The sequence below is a fragment of the Etheostoma spectabile genome, chromosome 16 (assembly GCF_008692095.1).
Source record: "Etheostoma spectabile isolate EspeVRDwgs_2016 chromosome 16, UIUC_Espe_1.0, whole genome shotgun sequence".
Taxonomy (NCBI): domain Eukaryota; kingdom Metazoa; phylum Chordata; class Actinopteri; order Perciformes; family Percidae; genus Etheostoma; species Etheostoma spectabile.
The window spans coordinates 26059625-26075817 of NC_045748.1; positions in this window are offsets into that span (position 1 = coordinate 26059625).

Below are 16193 nucleotides of genomic sequence, written 5' to 3' on the forward strand. Positions count from 1 at the left end.
GCCGTCACCTCTCTCTTCTAACTGAGGAGCAGCCCCTCCCCTCTCTGCTTTCTCTTCCTGTGCAGAAGCAGTCCGCGGGCAGTTAGAAGAGGAGAGGGGACAGGGTGCAGGGGCCGGTGTAAGTCCAAAAGACAGAGGGAGCTGGCCCTGGGCAAGCCAAACTTCTTTGAGAATTCTTCATCAATCTTTTGCCTAACCCTTAGTAGAATTTCAAATATAGGCTTGATATAAATTCTTGTAGTGAATTTGTAATTTTATGACTAGAGATTCATTTCTCATTTCTCTCATTTCTTACTATCTACCTTAATGACACAACCACTAATCTTTATGCAAATTATTGCAAGAAAGTGCTGATAGACAGTATGTGGAAGTGTAGTTCTTGTCCACAACACCAAGGGTCTTCAACAGGGGGTCCGGGACTCCTAGCGCAGGGGTGTCAAACTCAAATACACAGTGGGCCGAAATAAAAAATCTGGGTCCAAGTCGAGGGCTGGATATCTCTATTTATTATGAACTTAAGTTTTACACATATTGAATCTGAAAGTGGCCTACAGATTTGGCTTATTAGCTATTCTGCTATTGCAATAAGATATAGGCTATTTATTTTGAATAGGCCTGAACTAAGCCTTAGCTTTACACATAAAATAATCTAAAACAGGTCAAATGTCAAATAAAAGAAACATCAGTGCTATTCATTTCTTATGCCTCTCTTTCTTTCTGCAGCTTTGCAAAAAAGAAACCTATGTGATGTGCCCTGTTGCCTGAACTTCCCAACATGTCACAACATAGTGTTCATGGGAAATGTAGGATTAGTACTACAAGCACTGTTGCAAGATAAAGAGTGGGTTTCCAAGCCAAGCACACACAAAATCGCCCAAATTTCGGACTTGTCGCATCGTTTCTGCAGCCTACCAATTCAAACAGACGCAGGGTTGTTTGCTTCACTCATCCCCGGCCAAATTGGCTCGCACCTTTACAAGTTAACCCGCCAAAGTTCATTTTCACCCACATTTGGCAGGTTGATTGGTATCAATTTGAAGCCATGCTCACAACAATACAAAAACCTGACCACAAAACCAAAATAGATATTCTATTTCTACACGCTCTCCTCCTCTCCTGAGCAGGACTCCATATGGAGCCTCGCGAGGTGTTTCCACTCCAACACCTCTGCCTCAGGCTCATTTGCATGTCCTCAAACAGAACCAGTTAGCAGCACTCGCTTTAAGTACTCCGAGTGAGACAGAGACAGGAGAGAGAGACACACACATTTGAGAGCGATAGAGGAAGGGACTGCAGGGGGAGAGATAAAGAGGTCGAAAGGAGACGAGGTGAAAGAGGAAGTGAAAGAGACAAGCATGAAGGGAGGAGGCAGAGAGAGAGGATCCGAAGAGAAACTTGTCTTGTTAAGCACATCACACTGTATTCGCAGTTTGACAACAACTGTTCCACCATCTGCACACTTGATTCCCTTTCTCTGTGCGCCTAGCTTCTTCTTTTTTCCTCCATCGTTCCGCCCTCACGCCACCGCCCCTTCTCCTCTTGTGTTTATTGGAACTCCTCTTTCCTAATTTCCTGTCTTTTCCTCTTTCAAATCCCTCTTGTGGTGTGTTTGTGGGTGTGCATATTTTAAAAGTTATTTGAGGTTTTTTTGCCTATAATTTATTTTCCTCCCGCTCCCCGATTTCTGCTTCTGTTATTTAAAGGGCCCATATTATACATATTTTCAGTGTCATATTTGTAATCTTGGGGATTACTAGAATAGATGTACATGCTTTGATGTTAATTTTTTTTTTTTTTTCTCACATTGCCCCATTGCTGCAGCTCCTCTGCCTGTGACGTTCTGTTGGAACCAGTCTGCTCTGTTGTGATTGGTCAACCAAATTCAAACAAGCCACTGGGCAGGCTGTGTTTGCTCATGCAGCACCTATGGGCAATACATATGAAAAAACTGGGCTGGCTTTCTCAATCAGTGACATCACAATTTTGAGAATTTCAAACAAGAATGTGGGCGAGCTGTTTTAAGGCAGTTGAGAAAAAGTGCCGTATGTGGTAGAAAAAGCTCCATTTGGAGTGAAATGCAGTTTTTTTTGTACTTTATACATCTATTACATACACAAAACGTTTTGGACAGTAATAAACTAAAGGATGGGAAAAATCCAAAAAAGCATAATAGGGGCTCTTTAAATGGGAGAGATATATTAACAGTAAGCAGACATGATGAAATAGAAATATGGATATGTACTTCATAGATACACATAATAAACCCCTGAGAGGGCACATACACACTTATAAACTGAAGGTGTCAATTCAGTCACCCAGCTCAAACTTTACATATTCAGCAGTCAGGATCTCAGTATTTATGGCGAGGGCATTTGTTATTCACACGTTGCCATTGACAATATGACCCAGCAGAGCAGGTTATTAAACCTTTCTCAGACACGGAGCCCATACTGTTTGCATTTTATCCTCGTCTTCCTCTGGGATGTTAGCTCATTAAAACAGGCTTCTTTAGCCAAGAACAGAAATGAGGAAGGGACCGAGTCTCATTGTAGCTCCCGGCCCAGGAGAGCAAAGGATTTAGCTGGACCAGAGTTTAATAAACAAGAGATTGTACCTAGTTTTGGGCAATTTGTCATCTCCGCAGAGAAGATGAGGACATAGCAAATGAATAATACAAAACAGGTGGTTCATTAATGCAAAGGGACCAACATGGCTGATCATGAAAACAACTTGTGTTTTGTGCAAGCTGCAACTTTTGGGACTGAAAAGTGAAGCTAATGCAGAAGTGTCGTAAACCTGAATTCTATCTCATTTCCAGCATGGGGCGACTCCACTTGTAATGGTCTCCCATACTGTCTTCATGTGCAGCTTTTTCTGTGATGGGGAACATGCATTGCGTATTGTTTTTTCTTTCATCTGTAAAAATGTGTATCAGAGGCCTGTGATGGGATCACGGATTGTGTATGGACTGACTTTTGTGTATTTTTTTCTTTTAGAAGTGGTTTGCTGACGAATGCGTTTTTAAAAAAGGAGACTGGGAAGTGACGTGTAGAGGACTCTGGAGTTCAACAGGGGTTTCATGTTTCGCAGGCTTGCCAGTTGAAGTCAACTTGCGGGATAAAGTGTTTTTTTTACTATCGGTTGGGATTTTCCTCTGGACCACCGCATCATCCCTTCAGCTAACTGTCCCGTACAAAGCGGATTAAAAGTCTGACAAGTTAGCATACAAATGAGAAGAAGTCCTCAGATAACTGCCAGCAAAGAAACATGGTATCACAGAATGAGCTGTACGGAGATGGCAAAAAAACACCACCAGTCAAAGAAAAGCACACCGTGGTCCTCCGTACCATGGTCCCCATATCGTGGTCCCCGTACTGTGGTCCCCAAAGACTGGAGTGTGTGTGTAGATATGTGATTAAAAATACGAAATGAGGAACTAACCAACTGGTTGTCCTGTATGCTGCAACAGTATTTATCAGCCTAAGGTTCAATCTTTTGACTGTTCCTTGCACCCGACTTAGGCCCTGGGGACCTAGGGACCGTTTTTTTTGAGTCCGTAGAACCGAGTCTCTGGACCAATACGGTCTGCTGTCTCATATGTCTTTTCCACCAAGGCAGTTCTGGTGCTGGTTTGGAGTCAGTGCTAAATATCGAACTGGTTCTTTGCTTTTCCACACAATAAACCTGGTTATGGGCCAAGAACACGGGTTCCAACTCAGCACCAACTTAACGCTGGTGTAAAGATAAGAACCGGTTATGTCAGGTGCTGGGGGGGCGGGGTCATCATGACGTTCGAATACCAAAACTTCTGCCGGCCATTTTAAAAACCCTGTCAACCCTGTCAGCTGTCAACCATGGAGAGCTGTTGATGTTAGCTTTGGACATGCATGGGAAACCAGAACCATCGTGGTCTGGGGAGGAAACCAACGGTCAGCTGGGTCTCAGGCTGGGGAAGATCCAGCTGGTTCTTAGAGAACTGGAGTAGAACCAGCACCAAACTGGCAACAGCACCAGAACCAGAACCTGGTTAGCCTTGGTGGAAAAGACATATCATTGGACTCTTAAAAATCAGTTGAAGATCTACTTTTTTAAAGAGGCTTTTCTTTGACCTCTCCACACTGTATTTTAATGTACTACCTTGTGATTTTAATTGTATTTTATGTTTTATGTAAAGCACTTTTAAATTTTTTTGTATCTGTGAAAAGTGCTACATAAATACACTTTTCTTACTAACTTACTTATTTCACATTGTTTTCCTGTAGTTAATAGCTCCTTTGTTGCTGTTGTGTTTTCTGTTGCATTGTGGGAAGGTGTCCATGAATACCTCAACAATGTAACAGCAAGGTGTATCCATCCATCTATGCTTTATAGAAGATCATCGTCCTGCTCAGTGGTCCTACAATAGAGGCTGAGATTCAGCACGTTAACCTCGTACTCGCTGTTTCGTTTCAGTGCTTGACTTTAGAGACAAAACAATTACAAACTAAATATTTGGTTCATTGACTTTAAATGTGAAACCACAGTCTATTAAAATATAGACATGTGTCCACATTACAAATGGCATGCTATATTTCTGAGGTATGAACGGTTCAACAGTCTGTAGACCTACAGGCGACAGACTGGAGCTGTGAGGGTCATGCCAAGCCCATTTGTTACTTTCCTGCCTTTAACACACATACGTACACACACACACACACACACACACACACAAACACACACACACCACACACACTTGGACAGAAACACTCTATCCTACACACAAACATGCACACTTACATCTCCAAAGACACACACACACACACACACCACACACCAAACACTTGGACAGAAACACTCTAACCTACACACAAACATGCACACTTACATCTCCACAGACAGAGACACACACACACACACACACACACACACACACACACACACGTACATACTCCCCGCAGCTTCAATTTGTTCTTATTTGTGCCCGGTGATGAGAAGGCGGGCAGAGCGACACGGATGGATGGACGGCGGCGTGGACGGAGAGTGAAGGAAAGAATGAAGGGAGAGAAGAAACGGGTTGGCGGTTAAGTGTATACATTATTCATGCAGGAATAAATGCTTCATTCGTAACCGTGGTGACATCACCATCCATCAGCCCCCCCTTCCCTCACTAGGCACAGACCATGCTATTTAGCCCTGTGTGTGTGTGTGTGTGTGTGTGTGTGTGTGTGTGTGTGTGTGTCTGTGAGCATCTGTGTTTCTTTGGCTTCATCAATTTGAACACAGTTCTTTTGGTCACTTCTCTTTTTCTGTCTTTCAATCCCTGTCTTCCTTTTCCCCCTCCATCATGGGAACCATTCGTCCTCCGTTACACGACCACCAACAACTCTGCAACATCCACTCCATCCACTTGTTTCTCCCTCCATCGTCCGTCAGAACAGACACGGCTTCATCTTTTACATTTCATTAAACCAAGATCACATCACTCCCTTCATCCCTCCACCTGTCTGTCCATTCTTCGAAAAGTTGATTTCATGTTTTGACTTTTAGTTTTGACCTCACGGCCTTCATCACTTTCTTTTGTTTCTCTTTGTTAGAATGTAACTGAGTATATTTACTCTACAATCCCTTGAATTTGTGATTAAAGCTACTTCATCTTGAAACATGTCATTTATTTTCCCAGTCACCCCGCCTCCTTCCTTCCATATGGCTCACTTTCCATCCATTGTTCATTCTCTCTATCCCTCAATCCATCAGCCCACCTCATCCATCCATATGGCTCTGATTATCTAGATTTCCCTGTCTAAATCTATTTAATCACCGTTCTCCTCATTGCAGAATTGATCCTCTCTTGACGTAATTACCATCTCCATCTTCCCGTCCATCCTTCCCAGTCATATTTTCTTCCACACTCCCACTCCCTGTTGTATTGCTCCATGCAGAATGAATGGCCACAGCAGCGGCCCAGCGTCTCGCTGGGACAGGACCGGCCTTTAATGAATTTTCCTTGGCCGTGACTTTGTGGGTCCATTTTTTTCTCCCCGGGCTATTTCACGGTGTGATGTTACCGCGGCGTGGTATTGGCAGCAATATTTTCTACGTATAGATCTTGCAGTCGGTGGTGCAGTATGTAGGAATCATTGAACCTTCCTACACATCTCTTTGTATGGGATGTTGTCGATGGATCAGTGTTAAGAATCACTCTATTTCCTTAAATATCTGTTCTCCGAGTGGATTATCCCCATCCGACCCCGTGACTGCTACACTTTGTAATGTGGTCTTGTAATGTGGTGGTACAATAAATGTATTCCAGGAAAACATTGATCACAGAGGAGAACTCCTCCCTTTAAACCTACATGCCATTGGTGCTTTCTTACCTTGAAAACCTTACGTTCCTTTCAATCTCCAGTTCATGCATCCTTAAATCTTTTAGTCCTTCAGGGACTGTGCATTTTTCATTTAAGGGGCTACTGGAAAAGTCCTGTGTTAGATAGCAAGCTAGCCAGATACAGGGCTGTAGTACTCAAGTCTGGTCTTGGACTCGAGTCCGGACTCAAGACCATTTTTCCATGGACTCTGACTCGCTGGTCTTTGGACTTGGTCTTGTCTCGGACTCACTGGTCTTTGCACTTGGTCTTATCTCGGACTCGCTGGGATTTGGACTCAGACTTGACTTGGACTTGACTAGTCCTGGTCTTGGACTTGTCTTGGACTCGACAAAGGGGGTCTTGACTACAGCTCTGGCCAGTTAGCCTATGTTTACAGACTTGAAGGTGTTCTAGCAATTGTTTCACCATGTAATCTGAGCTATAGTGTCATTTGTTGATGTATATTTGATACATTATGCAGTAAGACTTATATCTATTTCATAAAATGTTATTAATGGGTTTAGTATTTTATCTGCTATATACTAATGTGTTACATATCTGTTTTTTATTGTCTTTAATATGTTTATAGACCATGTATATATTATATATAATTATAGTGTATATTATAATTGTATGTGTTGTTAATTGTCCAGTGTCTTAGTGTGTGCTAGGCCTGTCTGTTGGCATGGTTATCAAATTATTTTCAGTATCTCCACTTCTTCCCCATCCACAGTGCTACCCAGCCTGTGGCTCTGTACCTGCCCAGATCCCCCTATAGCTCTGAGGCCAGTAACACATATCATGCCACTGCTAAGCTATCTGTATTCTACAACCTAACCTTCATCCAAAAGTATCTCTTCTCTCAGCTCTTATGAGGTTACACGACCTTTCTGTCCGGGTAAGCTTGCAGCTACACTTCATCTTTCAAACGAGACTGAAAACTAATCTCCTGAAGCAAGACCTTCACCCTGCTGAGCCACAGCACAACTCCTTTACTTTCTCTAATTGTTCTCTCCTTTAGAAGAACCAGTTCTCCGTCTTTCCTCAGCAGTCCTGTTTTTTCCCCCTGACACTTTTACTCTTATATAATCACTCTGTAATAGCAGGGACACTGTTGAGCCATTGCGGCCTGCCGTTTTTACTCCTGATGAGGACTTACAGCGTGCTCTGACGTCTACAAAGCCTACAGGCGTACCTTTCCATCCCACTTCCCTATCCAAGAGTAAGTAGATTATTACGTTGACTTATACCTTCTTACACGTGTAATGTAAAGCACAGAGGCATTCATGCGGAAAATCTCCCATCATACGTCTGTACTGCACGATTAGCCATTCTTAAGACCTACATGGAAAATGTTATTCCCGTTTTGGCTGCAGCGACTTCTACTGCTTAACACAGTAGATTTTCACTGAGATACGACCGACGTGTTATCGTGTTCAGTGTTTTCCGTCGAGTGCTGATTTGCCCTCACGTACACGTTTTCTTGACACAAATGTGTTTTTTTTCTTTGTGATAGGATCAGTGACAAATAAAACCTACGCTTTTAACTCACGTCAAATGTAGGCTACAGTTTAAAAAAGCCATAATACTAAGAAATAAATGAAAAAAAAATTACACAATTTATTTTGCAAATTGCAGCAATGACAGTAAGAAGAACCACTTCAAGAGATGCTTCAAAAGTGATTAGATATGACAATGAGATGAAAGTAATTATAAGACAATCACATATGTGATCATTTCACAGAATGGTGTCAGGATATTACAGTTAAAGTCTGATGACACTAATACGATTTGATAAAACGATGAAAAGTAGTCAGCTGGAAACAGGTAGAACAACTGTTATTTTTCTCAAGTTTCTGAAAATCATTACTAAAAGATATCTTGTATCATTTGTATCATCATCAACAAGGACAGATGTTCAATAATAAATGATAATTATATATTGAAGTTGTGCCATTTACAAGCAGTGGTTTAGTAAACGCTGACGGCCCAAACCTGGGGGGGGGGTCCTTTTAGGCCAGGTATACAGTATTGCATGATTCTCTAAGCCATTTGATAAAAACAATGTATAATAATAAAATCTGTACATCTTTTGGGAGAAAAAAGATGATTATCTGATGATGCCAGGAGACTACATCCTGTTTTATATCTACTTCCTCTCCCACCGTCGTCTTCATTCTGAAACTGGAACAGAACAGATGTTGAGGAGGACTCGTGTTCACCAATGCGACCTAAAAAGGGACCAGAACTCTCCGACGTTTCTGTATTTGAGTCACATAGCGTCAGAGTTTGGCGTGAACAGCATTACTGATCTTGAAACCCAATATTCAGTGTTTCAGAGTTTGTCGGTACACGATCTGTTCTGCACATGTGCAGATAATAATCCTGATGTACGAGGATTTAGATTAGATTAGATTAGATTCAACTTTATTGTCATTACACAGGTACAAGGCAACAAAATGCTGTTAGCCTCCACCGCAAAGCTAACGACGCTAGTTTAGCTAACAGCTAATTCGGCTAACCGCTAGCTGGCAGCTTGATTCAGCCTAAAATAACGTTACTCAAACTAAACAGTGGGAAATGCAGCTCCAGCTAAATTAAGATTTTACATTAATAATAAAGTAGGGTGACCAGACGTCCCCGGTTTCCGGGGACAGTCCCCGATTTTGGCGACCTGTCCCCGGAAATGTCCCCGGTTTTCACTGTGACTGACAGACCCGAAATTAGAATGAAAGAAAGAAAATACTGACAAAACGTAGCCGATAGTCGCACACCAAACACACGCAGACTCAAGACCGCCAGAGCCAGCGGTGCTCAGAGATGTTTTAGAAGCCGTATTTTACGATGCTAAAATCACTGATTATTTACATGGAGTCTGGTGGGTTTAGCGAACGCAATTTCGCAGACTTTTATGTTTAAAAAAGTATCTTAATCTTTAACAGAAAGGACGACCTTCTTAGAAATCCTTTTCCATAATGTTGTCAGACACTTAGAATATTAATCTGAGTCTGTCAGCAGCAAAACGAGCACTTTTATGAACGTAAATACAAGCTGGACAATTATCCTATTAACTTCCATTGTAGCTTGTTTCTCTGCTGCCAACTGCAGAGACCTCGTTTAATACTCCATCACTGTCAAAGGAAAATATGTCCTCAATAGTTTTTATTGTATCTGATTCTCAAGGAGCTGATGCAGAAACAAGCCTTGAGCAGTAAAGCAAAAGCTGTCAGATAAATGTAGTTCAGTAAACATTACAACATTAAGAAATATTGAGACTTTCTATCTTGAAATATTAAGACTTTCTATCTTGAAATATTAAGACTTTCTATCTTGAAATATTAGGGCTTTTTATCTTGAAACATTCCCCTCTGAGGTGTAGTGGAATGGACTATGAAGTAGCAGCAGGGGTGGGTCTAGGATCAGACCTAGGGGGGGGCAAGCATAGCCCCTAATGAGAACAGCTCTAGGTCTAGTGTCCCTGTTTTAAGTTTTACAAAAGTAAAAACATTACTTGTTTTGGAGGTAAATACGCTTCTGAGCTTAAAATGTCCCCGGATTTTGTCTGAGAAATCTGGTCACCTTATAATTAAGACAAGTGTTGAATGATTTTATTTGTAATGACCACAAGTAAAGTAGAGCTGACGTAACAGCTGTTATTTATTTGAACGGTTATTTTAAGTTTTGAGGGTATTTTAAATGCTGTCTCAGCTAGTGGTTAGCTGAATTAGCTGTTAGCTAAACTAATGTTAGCTTTCCAGTGGAGGCGAACAGACTTTCTTTAACTGTCTATGGGAACAGATCGTGCAGCGTCGTAAATCCGCGATCATCATGATATCATCTGAGCATGTGCGAACATCTTGCACATGCGCAGAACGGATCATGCAGGCAGGACGGATCGTGTACCAACAGAGTTCACAGAATGAATGGCGACATTTCCCCAGTGAAATAACTTTTGCTCCATTGATTTCCCGGTCCAGTCAGAGAGACTGAGGGAAAATGACAAAAGGTGTTATAGTTTGGTATTTTGTTATATATTTTGTCCTTGTGATTGTGTTTTTTGGTCTTGTATATGTTTTAGTCCTTGGTTGCTCTTGTCCTGTTTTATTTTGATAGTCTGGTTTTCTGTTTTCTCTTTTCCCGCTCTTGTGATTACCTGATGTCTTCCACCTGTTTCCCAGCCCGTGTGTCACCTGCCTCTTGTTGTCTCATTATCATCTGTATGTAGTCTTGGTGTTCCCCTTGTCCATTGTCAGATCATTGTTGTGTTTTTATGTGTCAGGTCTCATTTGTGTTTTATGCAGCCTTCTTGGACTTAGACTTTATTTTGTGGTTACCTGTTTTTGCCTGCTTGTTTCCTGGACGCCTTTTGTTTTTTGTGCATTTGAGTTTTATCCATTAAATCATCAGAACTATCCTCAGTTTCCACCTCTGCATTTTGGGTCCGCCATTCTCTAGCCACTTGTACCAAAAGGTGAAGTTAATTCGAAACCATAATAGTGTTGTGGTTGGGGTCTGGCTGGCTGAATATTTGTTTTGTTTATTTGTTTCTGTTGTTTCTGTTGGTCTGCCCTGCTGTTCTCTTTTTTCCTCGCTCTCCCTCCTGCTGAAACAAGCTGACCACACACACCTGAGTCTCATCCACAATCACCTGCTCCCGCCGCTCACACCCGCCTGCCAGCTCCAATCAACAGTACATCCACCCCGGCTCTTCAAACCGGCCTCGCTTGATCGTTGCTCCAGTCGCGCTGGTGAAACCTGCTACAAGCCTCTCACTCTCTGTTTCATGTTTACCTACCTCCTTTTTGTTTTCTTCCCTGCAGTTATCAACTCCGCTCCTGTTTCTGTCTCCGGTCAGCTGGTTTCCCTTCTCAGTTCCCCCTCCCACAGTGTCCTGTTTCAGCCTGTCTCCGCTACCAGTTCTTGTGTCTCCTCCTTGGCTCCCGGCTCTCCCACGCTTCCTCTCCCATGTCTCCTCCTTGGCCCAGAGTGTCCTTACTCCCCAAGACTTCCCCAGCCTCCCATCCTCTGCGTCCCGGTCCCTGGTGTCTGCCTCCCCACTTCCCTTCCCCGTCTTTAAATCTTTTTATTTTTGGTAAGCCGTGTGTTTGAGTCCTTCTGTTCTTCCCATAACAAATAGATTTGAGTCTTTTAAGAAAACCTTTTGGACTGTAGCCACTCTGTAGCTCAGAGCATCACGTTCAACTCGAGAGCAGCAAAACTAAATGATTATCATAACTAAGTGTAATCTTGAGAAGTCATATGGTGCGAGCCTTCTGTTCATCTAGGCAGTGAATATTACAGCCATACTCACAGGTCTCATTATGTTTCCGTCATACTGGAAACAGACGTCTCACTGAACACTGAACCAGCGCAGACACACGGGTGAAAAGCACATTAAAAATAACGTCCAAAGAGCTTCAAAGGCTCCAGACTGAGCAAAAGAGTATAATTCATCCAAAGTTGTACACCATGAACTTGTGTGTGTGTTTTGAGTGGGGTGAAGGGCTGTCTCCCCACAGACAGACTTGTTGTTGTGGTGTAATTTCTTTCTTTGAGCTCCTATTCAATCCTTTGAATACATGAGTTACAAAAACTTAGCCTGTATTCCCAATCTAATGTCCACTATGCCAGAGTATAGAGCACTGAATAGCAAGTGATCACCTTGCTTAGTGTGTAGTCGTGCCCCTTCCTACACCACGTCACAATGTGTCATATTAAGAATGTCATATTGTTGTGGCGTAGTTGTGTGTAGCAGCCACCCCAATCCCAGGATAACTGCGAGGTGAACAAATGTGGACCGTGGGGAATAATCTCCCCGGAGCACAGATAGTAAGAAGCCTTACTGAGACATGAATGCACATAGATGGAAAGAGAGAGGAGTCTTGGGTTTCCCCTTAAAATGCCCATGTTATGGAAAAAAAACCATCCATGGTGTTTTGAGTGAGATACGGTTTCTGATTTTCCTCTGTCTTCAGTCTCCGGGTGAGCTGTTCAACATCTGCACGACTTTCTACGTCACTAGCCGAGACGTGGTGGATAACCATGCTAGCTCGTTTACAATGGCAAAACACTGCTACAACACACACTAGTTGACCATAATCTCCAAAAGAACTACTTCCTGTCCCTGTTCTCTAGTGCTTCCACACAAATACAGACTACCCATGCTGTTTTGAGTGAGATACAGTTTCTGGATGTCCTCGGCATTCAGTCTCCGGGTGAGCTGTTCAACATCTGCACGGCTTTCTACGTCACTAGATGAGACAAGGTGGCTAACACTGCTACAACACCCACTAGTTGACCATAATCTCCAAAAGAACTACATCCTGTCCCTGTTCTGCTGGTTTTCCAAAAGTGGCCCTGGTCTAGAAGAAGTCTCCCCAGCTAATCCTGTCTTGGACTGACCAAAGCTGGAGAAAGAGAGTTATCTAGCTGATGAGATCTTACCGAGCTACTGAGCATGTGCAGCTCCCAACAAAGATAGTGCAGAAGGGAGATGTCTCACTCTGGAGCTAAAATAGATACCAGAACAGGGGGAAAACAGGATCCGCAGCAATGTGCAGTACAACAAAAATGTTGTTTAAAAAAAAAAAAATGAAAATTGTGTAATCCTATTCTGGTACAACCTCAAAATACAACTCTGAACCTGAAAATGAGCATAATATGGGCGATTTAACTTCTCCCACGAACTCCGCTCCCCCGCTTGAAAGCCCTGTGACCTGAGAGGTCTTATACAGCAACAGTCAGTGCAGTGCACAAAGGAATAAATACGTGGAATACATACATATTGCAGTGCATTACTTTTCGTGGCTAAATGTATGAATGGTTCATGAGAACAGCCCGACCTCAATCAGATAAAGGATCAATGAGTCAGGCAGACTAGACTAAAATATTCACCTAAACAACCCCTCTGGCCCCTTATCATCCCTCAAATCAACGACTGACTGTAAAGATCCTCTTTGATTTTTAATGCACAAATGTGATGTCTGCATAATTTTCCCGGCCTTGACTTTACCCTCATGTTGTAATTTGATATGTTGCTGTGTTGCTTCCCCGCTTTAAATCAAGCAGTCCATCCCTATGCGGACCACAGCGGTCTTATACAGCAGCAGTCACTGTGGTGCATACAGCAATACATTCGTTGGATCCATATGAATAACAGTGCATTCATTTTGTAAGCTATATGTATAAATGATTCATTAGATTAGCCTGCATCACACCATGAGTGGCATCAACTACTTTGGAAAGTACGTTCAACTTAACGTATACCATTTCACATTTTCCAGTTCACAGTTTCACATAAACAAATCCCTTAAACACTAAGCAAAGTGATACATTTGCTGCACTAGACAGCTGGATGTTATGTTTGGTTCACTGTTTCTGCAAATTGTTGGACACAATAGCTGCAGGAGGCCGAAACAGAGAGATCTAGGAACATAAGACCAAAGCAGAAATGTGATGTTTTTTTTCTCTCCCAGAATCCACTTCAGTTCTGAACCACTGTAAGTTAGATTTGCAATTATTAGGCTTCATGTACTTGCAAATTGCTCCAATGTCTTGTAAAACCTTATAATGTCATAAACTCCTGAATAATGTCGTGAAATGAAAAGATTCCATTTAGCACTGATAAGGACTGATAAGGTTCCATGTTTAATGTCTGCCATTTACTATAGTCGGGATTTTTAAATCATTATCGACAGATTTTTAAATTCCAGTTTTACAGGATTTTTTGATCATTGAAATGATTATGTCATCGTTTGTGTAAAGAGACAGAGAAGAAGAGGGCTGATTGATGTGAGGAGAACGAAAAGTGGAGGTGCAGGAGATTAAACAGGAATTCAAATTATGGAGAACAGAGAAGAGAGAGAACGGTGAAGGCAGACAGGAAAAGGGAGGAGAGACATGGGAAGGTTTTGAAGGAGGGGATGGGAGAGGACAGACAATAACGGGTAGGAGGGAGGAAAGAGGCATACGTGGAGAGAAAAGGAGAAGCGGGGGAAGAGAGGAGCGCTAGATCAAAGCAGAAGGAGGCTGTTCTCACATGCATTGCTTTTTTTTTCATTAATTTGAAAAAGGTGTAGAGTGAGATGAGAGGCATGTTGGGGAGTATGAAGTGTGTGAGTGTGTGTGTTGTATTGAGTAGGATGGGTATTGCAAGAAGAGTTATTGAGGAATAAGAGCAGATGAAGTGGGTGTTTGTGTTGTTTTGAGAAGGATGAGATTGTGTGGTGTGTGTGTGTGTGTGTGTGTGTGTGTGTGTGTGTGTGTGTGTTGAGCATAAGAGAAAAGTTGAAGATAAAAGTGAGATGTGTTCTTGTTTGGCAGTGGTGGGCGACACACTATCATTTTGTTGGAGAGACTCTGATGTTATATGTATGAAAATGTGACCCACTTGTGTGTGTGTGCGTGTGTGTTTGTGTGTTTGTAGATTTGTGTTAGTGTGTGACTCATTGTCAAGTACCATAACAGCATTTTTGCAGGTTTTACCTCTATAACTACAAATATGTATACTTTGCATTTTTGTTGACAATACTGACCATACTGCATTTAAATGCAGTTTTACATGGCTTCATTTAAAAAAAAAAAAAAAAAAAACTTTTGTTGTACTGCACATTGCTGCAGATCCTGTTTTCACCCTGTGTGTTCAGGTCTCTGTTATAGCTCCAGAGTGAGACATCTCCCTTCTATACTATCTTTGTTGGGAGCTGCACATGCTCAGTAGCTCGGTAAGATCTCATCAGCTGATAACTCTTTCTCCAGCTTTGATCAGTCCAAGGCAGGATTAGCTGGGAGACTTCTTCTAGACGAGGGACACTTGTGGAATACCTGCAGAACAGGGACAGGAAGTAGAACAGGGACAGGAAGTAGAACAAGGACAGGAAGTAGTTCTTTTGGAGATCATGGTCAACTAGTGTGTGTTGTAGCAGTGTTTTTCCATTGAAACGAGCTAGCATGCTAGCGCTACCATGTCACGGTTAGCCACCCAGTCTCGGAAAGCCATGCAGATGTTGAACAGCTCACCCGGAGACTGAAGGCCGAGGACATTCAGAAACTGGATCTCACTCAAAACAGCATGGATGGTCTGTATTTGTGTGGAAGCACCAGAGACACATAATAACACCCCAAATCCCAGAAAAAAGGCGATTATTTATTAATTCTTTTAGCGGTGATTTCAAAAACATTGTAGCTATCTTTAGTTGTTTGACTGCTAACGTTAGCTCAAAACACCATTCAACTGACAGCCTTTGTTGTGTTTGATGCTAACTTGTAGCTAGCAGTGAACAAACTTCATCCATTTTTACTTCATTGATATTACAAAAGTCTCTTGTTAGCATCTTGTATGCTACTTGTCTCAAAGTGACACATGAGCAACTCAAATCTGCACTCGACTTACATCGGGGAGTGACACATGCCGGACAAGAATGGGAGACGAACCTCAGTCTCCTGGGAGTGTTGTTTGCCCCATCCACCACCCAAACCTGCCTTCTTGCAGCGTTGTTTCTCTTAACACTACGTCCTCTTACAGCGCCGTGAGAACAGGGTGATCAACCACACACATTAAGCATCAGCTTCTAAATGTTATACCTATTTGTATAATCATTACATTTTTTTTTTAAGATTATTTTTTGGGTACTTTAGGTCTTTAATAACAGGACAGCTGAAGAAATAAAAGGGTAGAGCGGGGGAATGACATGCAGCAAAGTGCCAAAAGTTGGAGTTAAACACGGAGCCGCTGCATTGAGGAGTAAATCTCCTCAATATGTGCACCAGCTCTACCAGCTGAGCTAAACGCACACCCAATATTTCCCCTTCAAGCATGATAATTCACCTTAACTACAAGGTTTTACACGC